We start from the raw sequence: 15,448 nt of genomic DNA, 5'->3' as shown, positions 1-15,448 counted from the left end.
AAAAAAAAAAAAAAAAAAAAAAGATTTAACATCTGTGTAAAATTGTTCTGGTGGGCATAGGAAATTCATATAGACATCATGGTTATGGTTTTATCCTTCTTATAGCCAGCATCCAACCAAATGGTAGTTAATACCTTCCCCTCCTTCCTTTCCCATCTAGAAACCTGGTCCCCAAATGTCTTCACAGTATCTATTTTGTTCTTGTTAATGTTGTTTTGTTTTTGAGACAAGTTCTTACTATGTAACTCAAACTAGCCTCAAATTTGTTATGTAGCCTAGTCTGGTCTCGAACTCACAATGGCTTCAAGTGCAAAGATTATAGGCATTGACTCTCAAGTTTGGCTATATTTTTCATATTTAGAAACTCATCTCAAGAACATTGTTATAATCACTAAGATGTTGCAAGACTACAGTCACTTGCAGTCTTTCAGTTCTACAAAGGCTTATTTCCAGTCACAGAAGAGTCCACAGAAGGTTATTTCCAGGTCAGAAATCCCCCTATGATAGGCCAAAAAGAAGGTCATTGTCTCTGTGTGTTCCTCTAGCAACTAGAATTGCCTTCTCCCAATAATTCTCAAGGTTATTCTTCATTTATTCTGGGCCAGCCAACCTACAACATGAGAACCTGGGCAGCCATGGACACAAGGAGCATCTGAGGAAGATCAAGAACAACCTCTGTCTGCCATTCAATGTTGTGGGAAAGAGAGAGATGCCCTCCTCCCACCCCTTCCCCCTCACCATCTAAGACAGGCAATGAATTTGTCCCTGTCCTTCACCTGCAATAATACTCAGGGAGAACAGGCCTCAACCTCGCCTGGGCAGCTCAATAGATCTGGTCCTGCTGGCATGGGCTCTTGGGCTCAGGTGAGTCGACCTGAGAGCTTGCTCTGCCCCTTGCTGGTTGTGGCACTGGATAAGCTAGCCTAGGTAGTGATGGAGAACTCTCCCTGGTGGTTTTCAGGAGAGTTGAAGGGCTGACCAGCTCAGATACCACCCAGACCCAGATCCAGAGCTTTGAATTGGCCCACCCTAAAACATCCTGCTGGAACTGTTAAAGGAGCCTGTCATACAGACCCAAAGCTGCATGATTTCCATGATACAAGAAACAGGATAAGTGTGAGGAGTCCAAGTGAGGATCCAGTATTGATAGTGTAGCAGAAGCCAGAGGCCTCAAACCAAATCAATGATTCACTGCAGTGAACATTTGCAAAGTGTGGACAAAAGATATATTGTGAGATACACTACAGATTCCATATGAGAATTTTTTTTCCTTTTTTTTTCCTTTTATTTTGGTGGGGAGGTTGCAGGAGCAGAGGGCAGATACAAAGGGATGGGGAGATGAGTGGGTTTGGGGTGCATGATGTGAAATTTGCAAAAAATCAATAAAAAGTTAAATTTTTAAAAAGAGTAGTAACTAATATACTGAACCAGAGTCTGAATAATAGAAAATGGGCATCTTTATTTTTTAACACTTTAAAAACCACAAAGGTAATTCTGATGTTCCATTTTGACTGAGAACCATTTTTCTTCAGTGGTTGACAATCTGTCATTAACAATCAGAAGCAGCTTTGGATATGCTAGTAGTATCTAATGTGTAGATGCTTTGAATGCTGCTAAACATTCTGTAATTTGGACTACAGGTCCCCAAAACAAAGATTCTCTGGCTCAGAACATCCATGTAGCTAAAGTTAAGAAACTCTGTCTTAAAGGATGGACCATCTAGAGACTGCCATATCCAGGGATCCATCCCATAATTAACCTCCAAACGATGACACCATTGCATACACTAGCAAGTGTTTGCTGAAAGGACCCTGATATAGCTGTCTCTTGTGAGACTAGGCCGGGGCCTAGCAAACACAGAAGTGGATGCTCACAGTCAGCTATTGGATGGATCACAGGAGCTAAAGAGATCTGCAACCCTGTAGATGCAACAACAGTATGAACTAACCAGTACCCCGGAGCTCTTGACTCTAGCTTCATATGTATCAAAAGGTGGCCTAGTTGGCCATCACTAGAAAGAGAGGCCCATTGGACATGCAAACTTTATATGCCCCAGTACAGGGGAATGCCAGGGCCAAAAAATGGGAATGGGTGGGTAGGGAAGTAGGGGGGAGGGTATGGAGGATTTTTGGGATAGCATTGGAAATGTAATTGAGGAAAATACGTAATAAAAAACATATTAAAAAAAAAAAAGAAAATGAAACTCTGTCTTAAAGGAACCACACATGTCATTGTCTTGGCTACTGGCATAGGCTTAATGAACTCAGCTGGGTTCACTACAACTAATACAAATGTGGGTTCTGTATATAATCCAATAGAATCTCACTTAGTGACCATACAGAATGTTTTCCTAGGCTTCTCAGTGCCAAAACTCACTTTGTTGTTTGCTAGTGTCTTCACTAAAGAGAAGGAAAAATAATTAAAATTGAGTTTTTCTTTGTTCAGCAATGTAAAATTATCACATTTGATTTAAAGTTTAGTCAATAATATTGTTTTTATACTATCGATGTAATTCAGCCTTGTTTCAAAGTAGTATATAGTGGTTGTCAACCTTGACTTCTGATCTCACTGGAAGGGTGGCATCCAATATGCTGGCTGTAATAAGAGCATCCCCATTAGGTTGTGAATCTTTTAGACACTAATAAACCTAACTCACCAAAAAAAAAAAAAAAAAAAAAAAATCAACCCCTATATCTGTAAGCAATGGGAAGGTACTAAGTGAAATTAAGTTGCTAGATTCTTTGTATAGTAGTCATGTTCCCTAACTGGTTGTTGGTCTCACTGAGATGTAACGTATCCACAGAGCTGCTTTAATTCTGAAGTGTTGGATACCCAAGTCACTTATTTTCTGTGCCCAGAGATAATCAGATGATAGTGTTCAGTTTCTAGCATGTGTCTCAAATTGACTTAACTGACTTTCCTACTTACTACCTGGTTACTACACAGTTTCCTTTGAACTGTTTAAGTTCTTACTTTTAGTTCTTACTTTCTAAAAGAAAGTAAATTAATCCTTTTGTTCATGAATTAGCCATACAAAAGAACCAGAAAGTAAGAACTAAAAGTAAGAACTTAAACAGTTCAAAGGAAACTGTGTAGTAACCAGGTAGTAAGTAGGAAAGTCAGTTAAGTCAATTTGACAGCCTTGGTTCAGCGGCCTGGTCTGTGAAGATCTTCTGAACCTTCCTTAACCTTTACCATTTATCTCTGCATTACTGTTCCCACGTGTTTTCCTTTTCAAAATTGATAGTATATGATACATGGCACACTATTTTGTAAAGGACTATAAAGTAATTTCTATAATGTACTGGCTAGTTTTGTGTCAACTTGACACAGCTGGAGTTATCACAGAGAAAGGAACTTCAGTTGAGGAAATGCCTCCATGAAATCCAACTGTAAGGCATTTTCTCAATTAGTGATCAAGGGGGAAAGGTCCCTTGTGGGTGGGACCATCTCTGGGCTGGTAGTCTTGNTTCTATAAAAGATCAGGCTGAGCAAGCCAGGGGAAGCAAGCCAGTAAAGCACATCCCTCCATGGCCTCTGCATCAGCTCCTGCTTCCTGACCTGCTTGAGTTCCAGTCCTGACTTCCTTGATGGTCAACAGCAGTATGGAAGTGTAAGCTGAATAAACCCTTTCCTCCCCAACTTGCTTCTTGGTCATGATGTTTGTGCAGGAATAGAAACCCTGACTAAGACACATTATTTCAAAATTTGCAGGCAGTTGAGCTTTATTTATTTACTTCCCCGATAAGGCAAAAGGTCAACACCTAGAAATGAAAGTAACACAAAATTCCCTGGAAACCATTCCTCAAAGTGATTAGACACGAAGGTGGGTCCCAGGTCATTAAGTTTGAGATGGTCTCACATGAGGACATATCTGTATAAAAGGGAAAGAACAGGAGAACTCTGCATGGATCATTAAGAAAGAACAGAAGGAACAATGCCTAAAGAATAGAACTATCTACATTTAAAGAAAACAGGAATGAGAGAGTCTTGGAATGCACTGTAATTGCTTGCACAAAGTTGGTCTTGTTATCTGAGTCACATTCCTTTATTTTTGAATATTCCTGGAAAGGAACCTATATTTTAGGTCCTGTGAAGTAAAGGAGAAAATGGCCCCTCAAAGAGTAAGTAGCATCAGTAAAAGCTTGATGTTAAAGAAACTCAAACAGTGGAAGAAAGCAAATAAAAGTTAAAGATTCAAATAAAAAGTTAAAGATTCAGCTTGGCCATGCATCCTGCAGGAGTCAGCAGGATGGCCTAGGCAGAAAAATACATTTATTTCACTTTGTCCATGACACTTCTAGGAGATCAGATGATGTGCAGGTTGAAAGGCCAGCGGATGCAAAGATGTGGAAGTGAAAAATAACTGGTCTCTCTGAAGGAACAGAAAGTAGCCCACAGGACAGGAACACAGCATAGGTTGAATGAGCAGGAAGAGGGAAGAGACTGGAGTGGTCAGCAAACACCAGACAACAACAGACTTTGTAAGCCACATTTAAGTCTGCACCAAACTCAATCAGCAAATGAGTCAAATTCAGGAATGACATAATCTAATTTCAAGTTTACAAGGATCATTTTGGATGCAAAACAAAAGTACTAAGAAAGGTAATACAGGAGATAAATGTCAAAAGAAAGTTGAGGATTCCAAGAGATGAAATGATAACAATTCAACTTGGAAACTGACAATGAGGAAAAAGGCATCTGGGAAAGCACTCAGAAGGAAGGGACACTAAAACTGTGTGATTAGAAAGGTGTAGGCAGGAATACCAGCTACCTGTTCCTGGCATCCCACTGGAGGGCATTGTCTTGGTCTAAGATGGGGAGCACACAGGGCAGAACACACAGGTTTCAGATGTACCACATTTGCTCATACATATCTAGACACTTACACATGGTCTTCTAAAAGCCAGCATTTTGGTAACCAAATGGCTTCAAATAAAATGTAAATTTCCTGTTCTTAGAGAACCATAACATTGGGCCACCTAAGTTTGTAATCACCAGCCAGAAGTCAATAGGTAACAAACCACACATCAAATCTGTCTGTTGGCTTTTGTTGTACCAACCTGGAGTTAATAATGACTTTTAGAAAACAAATAATATGCAACAGAAATCATATGTGGTCCATGAAGCCTGTGTTCACTATCTGTTTGTTTAAAGAAAACATTTGCCAAGCAGGCTCTGAGCATGGGTCTGTATTTTGGTGGGGCATTTCTTCTCTGGTTTCATGGTCCATCCAGCACTTGTCTTTCCAAACATACCTTACTTGAGCTCGTTATTCTAAATCCTGACTTAAAGTGGCAAGATGAGAAAGGGCCAAGACAAGGCAAGACAAGAAAAAATTTTAATAAAGGGCAAAGATAAAATAGTGAAGGAACAGAGTTGTGATAGAAAACAAAGAGGGGGGGCTACTTATCATTTTCTAAGGTCAAGAAATTAAGTATTTCAGAAGACAAGACGAGTTTCAGGGCCTTTCTTGGAAAACATCTGAACATGGTAGCTTACAATTAGTTTGAATACAGCAATAATAAGATCCAAGTCACCAATAATTCATTGGTATCACATTAAGTAAATAAATCAAATCACTTCTCTTTGGTGTCATTGAACAAAGAGCAAACACAGATTTGAATTCTCTACTTCACACACCCTGTTTTCTGTTCGCAGTTGAAAAGGTTTATTCAACAAGAGAGAACACCTTTGGCAATGATTTATCACAAATTCATCCTTTATATAGTTTTATCAACTAATGGTTCTAGAAGGTTCTAGAAAGGTTCCACGGGACTATCCTACTTGAACAGGTTAAAAAAAAATTCTTGAGTACGTCCAACCTAATAGAGGAGGGATCTGAAGGGGTTTTCTGGCCGGAACTACTCTCATCTCTCACATGATCTTCACTGAAGCCTTGATCGTGATAATAAGGTATGAACTTCAATGTTTGGACACTGTCCGGATTTCTCCAGCAGGGTCACACACCAGCCTCCAAGAGTGTAACTCCTTCAGCTCACATATGCTCTGTCATCATCCTCGAACATACCTCCTACTGAAGTTGCTGGCCCAGTTGGCTGTTGGCTTTCCTGGGTGTAACTAGAACCTACCCCACATCCTACAGTTCAAGCTGCTTTTGTTCTGATATGTTATCTTTCTGAGATGTTTTAGAATAAGTTTCGAGGACTGGACCCTTAAGAACTTCCTCAGTACTTCAGTGCACATTTACTAAGATATTCTCATGCAGTCACAGAATAATGATCAAAACCAGGAAATCTAGCTCTTAACTGATGCTCTGGTCCAAAGTCTATGTCCACCTATTGTGAATGCCCTGAAACTGTCCTTCATAATCTCTCTCTCTTCCCATGTTTAACCTAAGTGAGGCCCTTGAATTCAACTCTTCCATCCCTTCATTAGGCTCCCTAGCCCCTCTATCAAGCTCTTCTGTCCCTCTATCAAGTTCTATAGGCTCTCGATGATGCTGTCTCTCAATCAAGATCTATTGGCTCATCAAGTTCTGTTTTCTTCTCAAACTTTCCTATCTCTGCAGCCCACCTTGCCCTGGAGAAACCCTTGCTTGGCCTGTTTCATGGTAGAGCCAGGGATGCTCACAAGTTCTCATCTTCACAAGGACACTTGTGCTTGCCCAGTTAGTTTTCTGGCTTTCTCCTCATAGTCCTTCCTGAAGCATACCCTCCTGAAGAAACACCAGAGAGAATACTTCCTCTGATTGCTCAGGGAAGTATTCTCTCTGGTGTTTCTTATGATTTCTTTACAGCCAGGAATATGTGTTTCCGGTAACTTCATGCTTGTTCCCCTTTTATAGTAACCACACATTTTATTGTAAAACAACATGCCATTCATGATAAAAGAAACTTCTTGAAAAGGAAGAGAACATAATGTGAAATTCTCTTTCTTCCATGTATAGCAACTCCAAGGATGTATTTTACATGGTGAAAGGCATTGTGCTTTGCCATCATGCCCCTCTCTCTCCTCTCTCTCTCCTCTCTCTCTCTCTCTCTCTCTCTCTCTCTCTCTCTCTCTCTCTCTCTCTCTCTCTCTTCTCTTCCTCCCCCTCTCTGCCTCTATCTCTCTGAGTTGTTTTTGTCTTTATAAGATCCCACATTGTAGTTTAGGCTAGCGTACATTCACCAAGTAAGCTGAACTAGGCTAGAACATGCAGCAAACCCCTACCTTGACCTCCCAATAGCTGGGATTGCAGACATGGTCTTTTCACATTCTTTAAGATGCAGGTTGTCCCTTGTCACTCACTCTCTTTCACACATAACCATCAGGCTAAAATGCCCATGTAACAGTGCACTATCTGACCTCATCTCCTGATATGTAATTCTTGTGCTACATGCAGAGGGCTACTTCCTGCTATGATACCCACCTGATGAGGTTTAAAGCATGGGTAGATGAAGTTTGAGGAAGGTAAAAATTACCTTCAAGAAATTTGACAGTAGAAAGGTAAAGCCGCTTGCCAAGATTGCAAAATCAATTTAGTGATGGATTTGAACCAAATTTGACATCAATAAATTTAGAATATGGGGCATACTCAGCGGAGTCGAAAATAATGAGGAAGAAAAGGGAGAAAGATACTCAGGCAGTTGTCATGGTTTGCCATGGAAAGGGGACTTTGTAAGTAAGTCTTAGAAGAGAAATCAGGGGAAAGCAGGGTTTGACTTTACAACTATGTTATTAACTTCCAGATGTTTTTATCTGCTCATGTCACCAGCATGCCAATAACCTCCACTGACAACCTGAGAGGCAGTGCAATGACTTCTGTGGCACACTCTGCTCCTACTGACATACTCGCACAGGAGAATGCAGCCTGTGTAACCGCTGAACTTCTGGTTTTGCCAAACCTGCTAGAGAAAGATATGACACCACAGATCATGCTGTCCAGTTTTACCCAAGAGGACTGGACTCTAGTTAGGAATATGATGTTATGTGCTGGACACAAATCTGGACTTCTATGTGGTCGGGAACAAGTTAGGCTGGGCTCTCCTCTCCTTGTCAGAACTCAAAAGAACAAATGTAGATGTTCCAAAGTTTCCTAACATTGTGCCCCAGCATTTTAGGGACTGAGAGGGAAACATCTCCCTTTTTTGTCTGTGTTTGTTTACTTGTTCCTTTGTTTTGAAACAATGCATCCCAGACTGGCCTTAAACTTACTTCGTCGTAACTCAGGATGACCTTGAATTTCTGATCTTCCTGTCTCAATTTCCTGAGTACTGGGATTACAGGCAGCACTAACACATCTGTTTTATGCAGTGATGGGAATCAAATCCATGAAGTTGTACGTACTAGGCAAGCATTCTACTATCAGAACTACATTCCCAGCCCATTTCCAGGATTTTTGCATGGTAAAATAGCCATTGAATTTACCATTTTAGCTATTTTCAAGTGTAGAGTTGAAAATGCAACCCTTAGCACCACTCAGAACCTTCTTAGCTTTCCATGATGAAACTATGCTCCCTTTGAACATTACTTCCCTACTACTCCTTCTCTTCAGCTCCCACAACCCCATTCAGCTCCCACAACCCCATTCAGCGCCTGTTTCTGGGAACGTGATGCCACTCTGTGTCACCAGCTTAGCTCACTCAGCATCATGTCATATGTTCGCCTATTCTGAACTTTGTATAGAATTCTCTGATTCTATAAACCATGAAACTACAAAATGTAGGTGAAAGAAACCAAATGATAAACAGATACTTTCTGTATTCATGGCATCAAAAATCTCAGCAAAGGAGCTAGAAAGATGGCCAATCAGTTAAGAACTCTTGTTGTTCTTGAGAGTTCAGTTCCTAGTACCTGCATCAGGCACTCATAATGTCCTCTTCTCACTACCAAATGAACTCATATGCATATGGTGCACATGTATGCATACAGACAAAATACTGTGTGTGTGCCGGGCAGTGGTGGCACACACCTTTAATCCCAGCACTTGGGAGGCAGAGGCAGGCGGATTTCTGAGTTCGAGGCCAGCCTGGTCTACAGAGTGAGTTCCAGGACAGCCAGGACTATTCAGAGAAACCCTGTCTCGAAAAAAAACAAACAAACAAACAAAAAAAGAAAGACAAAAACAAAAAAACACTGTGCGCACGTGCGCGCGCGCGCATGTGTGTCTGTGTGTGTGTGTGTGTGTGTGTGTGTGTGTGAGAGAGAGAGAGAGAGCATGCGCACATGTAAACTGTTCCATGAAACAAAAAATGAATTGTATTCTATTCAAATCAAAACACTTTTAGTTTGAGAGAAAATTTGTAAACCACATATCTAAAAACATTTATTTTCAATACATAAAGAACTCTCAATACTTAATATTAGGGCTGAGAGTGTGGCTCAGTGATAGATACTTGTCTGGCATGTGTAAGGCTCTGGGTTCAATTTCCAGCACCATAAAGCAAAATATTCTTTTTAAATTTTAACATTTACAAATCCAGTTAGAAAACAAGAAAAATATGTAAAAATATTTCACTGAAGAATCCATAAATGGGATGAAAAGACAGCTCAGCAGGTAAAAGCATGTGTCATGCAGGCCTGACAACCTGTGTACGATCTATAGTAGAAGAGAACCAACTCCATGAAGTTGTCCTCTGACCTCTATGCCATGGCATACATGTGCCTGTACTCACATCATATGCACATGGTGATACAATTAAAGTTGAAAGAGAAACCATAAAGAAAACCAGTAAATACAATAAAACATGTTCAGAAGCACCAGCCACTAGGGAAATGCAGCTCCATTTTACATCCTGGGTCACAAAAGTGCCAGTGAAAATTAAAGTGTGCCCAGCACACTCTATGATAAAGACTGGCAATATCTTTTAAAAGTAAATGTGTGATGCCCTTTGACACAACAGTTGAAAACCTGGCCATTTGTCCCAGAGAAATAGAAACATATGCTTACAATAAAAACCTGTGTGAAGTTGTATTTGTGATAGCCTCAAACTAGAAGTCATCCCTAATGTCCTTGGATAAGAAACTGTATATCCAACCAAACTGTTTCACCCAACAATCATAAAGAATAGGCCACTGGGATACACTATAATTTGGGTGCATCTAAAGGGCAGAGTTGGGCTGGGGGACAATCTCAAAACATGTTCTGTGGTTTCATTTACACAACATTGTCATGTGACAAAGTAGAGGTAAAGAACAGGCTGGTGCTTTCAGAAAGAACGAATGGAGTCTAGTGTGTTTTGTCAGCACATGGCATAAAGAGATCTTTGCGATGCTAGAATGACCCTGCATCAAGATTATGCTAATTACTAGATTCTGTATGTGATAATAATGATAAAGAACTATAGAAATGTACTGTGCCAAAGTCTAATCTTGTTATGGTATCAAACTGCTATGAGAGCTTACATGCTTGTTATTCACTACTTGAAAAATCTTCATCTCAAAGGTACAACTCAGAAAAACAAAATTCTTTTGAAAGAAAAATAGCTTTGGAATCAGATAAATCTCCCTCCTAAGTTCCTGCTCACCTTGCCTCCCTCTGTGTCTCTTCCCACATCCTTTTTCCTTACAGAGTGTTGTCAACTCTGCCTCCATGCCATGGCACATGGATATTCCCATCACTCAGCTAGGCACTCGGAGGGCAATTTGAAAGTTACAAAGTACATTTAAATGTCATAGATCTGTTTTTCTCAGATTATCAGAGCATTATCCCTCCTGTCTTTCATTCTGTTGTGGCTCTTTATTTTTGCATCTCCTCTACCCATCCTAGTGAACCCTCTGCTCCCTGCCTTCCTGTGTCTTCATTACACACACTTCCCTTAGTAAGTTCAGCCACACAGGGACTGCAATGGTTGCAATGTCACCGAAGTCATTGTCATTTCTCTTGCATTGGCTCTTCCCCAGTATCCTCTGACTCTGATCAGGGCTCCAGCATCCAGATTCCCAAATCAACAGTCTAGTTATTCCTTATATCCCACACCCACTTAGATCAGGCAATTGCACCTCCTTCTTAAAGCCTCTGGAGCTCCTTCTCCGCACTCCACTACATTAGCCCAGATACATGGCTTTGGGTCCTTCCTTGTCAAGTCCGTTGTCCTAATCGTCTACCCAATAGCCAAACAGAACTGACTAAGAATCTGACTGTCCCTCTCTAATCCAAAATTCCTTCCAATTTGACTAAATTCTACTCTTATTCCACAAAATTTTATTAAGCACTGTCTCAGAAGCTACTCTTGATGTGATAAATGGATTGCTAAATAGATTCTACCTGTTAGAACAACAACAAAAAGCAGTATCTTGCACTTCTCAGAGCTTATATTTTACCAGATATCAAGATAAGAGATAGAAAATAAATGCTAGAAGAAACTTAAGACAAAATTAAAAGACAAAGAACAAGGAAGTAGCAGAATAGCAGACTATATCTAACAAGAGTTCCTTCCTCATCTGACCTTCCCTCCATCCTGCCTTCCTTCTTTCCTTCCTTCCTTTTTCAGGTACTGGAAGTTGAATCCAGATCCTCACACATGCTTGGAAAGCACTCTACCACTGAGATAGATCCTCAGTTGCCTTCTTACTTTCTTTTTATTTTGACACATCTTACCAAGTTATCCAAGCTCGTAGCTCACAATCCTATCTTAGTCTTCCCAATAACTGAGATTGCAGGCCTATGACACAGCCTGGTTATGTTGTCTAAATTTGTCAGACAATACCTTTTATAATTTAGATAGATGTGAAATACCTAAACTCGTGTTGAAGGATTAGTTCTAGCTAGTAGCACTGACAGGTGACTGAATTATGTGGGCTCTGACATAATCAATGGATTAATTCATAATGAGCACATAGACAAATGAGACATAGGGTCTGGGTAAGAGAAACTAGTCACTAAAAGTGTATATTTAAAAGGTATATGTTATCCCTGACCCTTTTCTTTCTGTTGCTCTACTTCCTGGCTACTATGAGGTGAACAATGCCTCATACTAGCCCCTTGCAGCATGATGTTCTCTTGGCCAAAAACAACAGAGCCAGTAACCATGGACTAAAACTTCTAAAACCATGAGACAAAACACGTCTTTCCTCCTCTTAGATTGTTTTGCTTGTATTCATCCCAGTGACAAAAAGCTGACTAACACTCTATCTCACAATGTTTTGAAACAGGAAAGCAGTGTGATTGCTTAACAGCCAACGGTCCTACCAGTACTGAGCTGTATTGATGTTCCTCTCCAAGTTTAGTAACAGCCCATTCTAACTTATAAACCCCTAATAAACATTAATAACACCCTTTTATGGCCAAACATACTCTGGAATATATCAGAGAAGCAAGGATAATGAATGAGCACTTTTTGAATCAGTCCAGCCTGGACTAGTTTTTATTGTATGCACAAAAGATGAACTGTATCTAATCAGTGAATTTTTTGAGATAACCCCTATATTCCATGTTATTCTTATGCATAATAGTCATGATTAAAATAAGATGCATCATGGGAAATGACATGTACAGTGAACAAAGACTTACATAGTCCAAGCCTGTCAGTTTAAACAGAAAATCACTCACACCCAATCCTTAGCAATGAACTCTTCTTTCTCCTAGACCTTCAGAAGAAAAACCCAAGTAATAACCAAGCACTCGAGCTGTATGCTTCCTTAGATACATACAATTGCTTCCTTGCAGTGTATGGACTCTGTACTTTGTTTCTGAATAAAATCACTTGCACTATGTTTTCAATTGTTTGAACAAAATGTAATAACCTAAAAGCACCAGCCATGCAGAGAACCCTGCCTCCGAGAAAATCAGTCAGAGACCCGAGAAAAAGAAAAACAAGGCCATGCATTTGCCTGGGGGGAGGGCAATGTGATTAGGGAGAAGGACTAGTACAAAGGTCCTAAGGTGGAAAGACACTTGAAGAACAGCAAGGAGACCAGTGTGGATAGAGGAGGAATTGGCTGTGAGGATGTATGGAAAATAAGACCATAAAGGTGACAACACCTGGGTTCTTGTAATGGATATGAACTCCATGCAAACCCTTTCACGATTTGGCCTTTCTTAACAGGGTTCTTGCTTACAAATTCTTTCTCAGATTCCTTCATGTTGCTCCAAACCATATATTTTGCAAGTGAACTGTTCTACAGTCAACTAGAACACAGCTTCTCTATGCCTGGCCAGGCCTTCTTACTAAACATACCCTGGACAGGGTTGGGGGTGTCTCTGAAACCCCAGGCCACAGGATCATCCCGCTTGTGTTCACAAGAGTGCTCTGTAAGAGCCCTGGGTTCTCTGATTTGCCATTTTCCCTAGGTTGGTCTTTTTGTGTTCCCAGCTCCCAGAGCACAGAGCAGTTAATGTCAAACACTGAGAGTTGGGCTGAGAGACATGTGGGCATCTCTGGTCTCTCCCAAGCAAAGGCAAATGCTCCAGAATATTCTTTCACTCTGAGTATCACCACAATCAGAGCTCCGATGTTCTCAATTTCTCTGCCTAACTCTGAGTTTGTTTTGTGTAGCACTGTTTTGCCAAGGGCAAGAATGGCCTTTTTAACTTGATATTTTTTTTTGTCCAAATATACTTAATAAAAAAGATTGATGATTCTATGTTAATATAAAGTTGTGGACTTTTTCTTCTTCTTCTTCTTCTTCTTCTTCTTCTTCTTCTTCTTCTTCTTCTTCTTCTTCTTCTTCTTCTTCTTCTTCTTCTCCTTCTCCNTCCTTCTCCTTCTCCTTCTCCTTCTCCTTCTCCTTCTCCTTCTCCTTCTCCTTCTCCTTCTCCTTCTCCTTCTCCTTCTCCTCCTCCTCCTTCTTCTTCTCCTCTTCCTCATCCTCCTCCTCCTTCTCCTTCTCCTCCTCTCCTCCTCCTCACCCTCCTCTTCCTCCTCCTTGTTCTCCTTCTTCTTTTTGTTTTGTTTTTGAGACAATATTTATGTATCCTTGGCTGTCCTGGAACTCACTCTGTAGACCAGGCTGAACTCTAAGATCTGCCTGCCTCTGACTCCTATGTTCTGGGATTAAAGGTGTGCACCTGGCCAGAACTTTCTTCTTAGTCTTAGCTGTACTCTCATCTGCATGCAATCTTGTGTTGATCCAGTGAAATCAGCTAAAATTGGATTATTCACTTATTTCAGTAAAGGTGTCTAAGTTAGGGGTATGGAACAAGTAGCTCAATTGATAGTGCACTTGCCTGACATGAAAAACCAACACAAACTGGTGTACAGTAGCATAAGTTTATTATCTCAGCATTCAGGGGGTGGAAAAAAATAATCAAAAGTTTAGGGGTGTTCTCAACTCTACACAGAAATATATAAGGTCAAGCTAAGACACAAAAGACCGTTTTTCAATCAGTCAATAAGCAAATAAATAAATAGTATCAAGGAAAAAAAGATGGTGGGAGTGATTAGCTCCTTGCTCTTCGGAGAAGTGGGAAGGAAATCAGCATACTGTCTAAATAACACTATTTATTCTATATCTTAAACTTACTCACACCTTTGACCAAGAGCATCTCTTCTGGAAATAATTCTGAAGCACTAGTCAGAGATATCATCTGTATAATAATATTCAATGTTCTGTCAACATTCATATTGAACATTGGAGACAGAAACACTGCCTAACCACAATATATATGAGCTATGATATACTCATATGCTGAACTAGGATCTTCATCAAAAATTTTTGGAGAGTTTAAAAAGTGTGGAGAAATTCATACAATACAATGCCAAGTGATAAAAATGGAAAACAGACAGCTTCATTTCTGTTTTACTAAAAGACCAGAAATACCTCACACTATAACTGTGAAATTCTATTTTATTTTATTTTATTTTATTTTATTGCATTTCTCCAACTTTCCTATATTAATTACATAAAAATAATTTTAATGGTAATTATACAATGTTTCACACATCTAACACTACAGAAATATTAACAGATATCTACTAGGTCCACATTTGTAATACACATTAATTTCAGATTGACTATATATTTAAACATGAAGGCAAAATGGTGAAAATGTGAGGATATAGACGACCCTCTATGATCTCAAGACAGGAAGGGTGCTCTTTAACAAGACATAGCTTCAAATCATTGCCTAATAAGCCAACTTAAAGCTAATGGTTTAAAGCCCAATTAGTTATTATCATTAACAGTTATAAAGTTCACCATGTGAGCCAAGCTTAACTGGGCAAGAAGTTCTGTGGTCTTCGCTGAGCCCACTCATGAAACACCATCTAGTCTCAGGTTAAGTGAGGCTGACTATTGGGGGTGCAATAGACATCTTAGTTATCATCTTACAGGCTTATTTGACCTTATCTACAAGGTAGCTGTTAGATTCCAAGAATACAGAGGCTTGATGCTTGCCTCTGTGCTCAGAGCCAGCACAGCATCATTTCCATCTTTGACAGCTGGGAACAAGAGACCTAGGCTAAATTCCCATGGTCACGGGGTGATTCAGACATACCTTCTTTAGTGTTTACCTTTCAAAAATAATGACTCCCAAACCCTGAAAGCATACCAGATGGCAAAA

The sequence above is a fragment of the Mus caroli genome, chromosome 9 (assembly GCF_900094665.2).
Source record: "Mus caroli chromosome 9, CAROLI_EIJ_v1.1, whole genome shotgun sequence".
NCBI classification, from domain to species: Eukaryota; Metazoa; Chordata; class Mammalia; order Rodentia; family Muridae; genus Mus; species Mus caroli.
The sequence above is the reverse complement of the archived record's forward strand: the minus strand, read 5'-3'. Positions refer to the sequence as shown.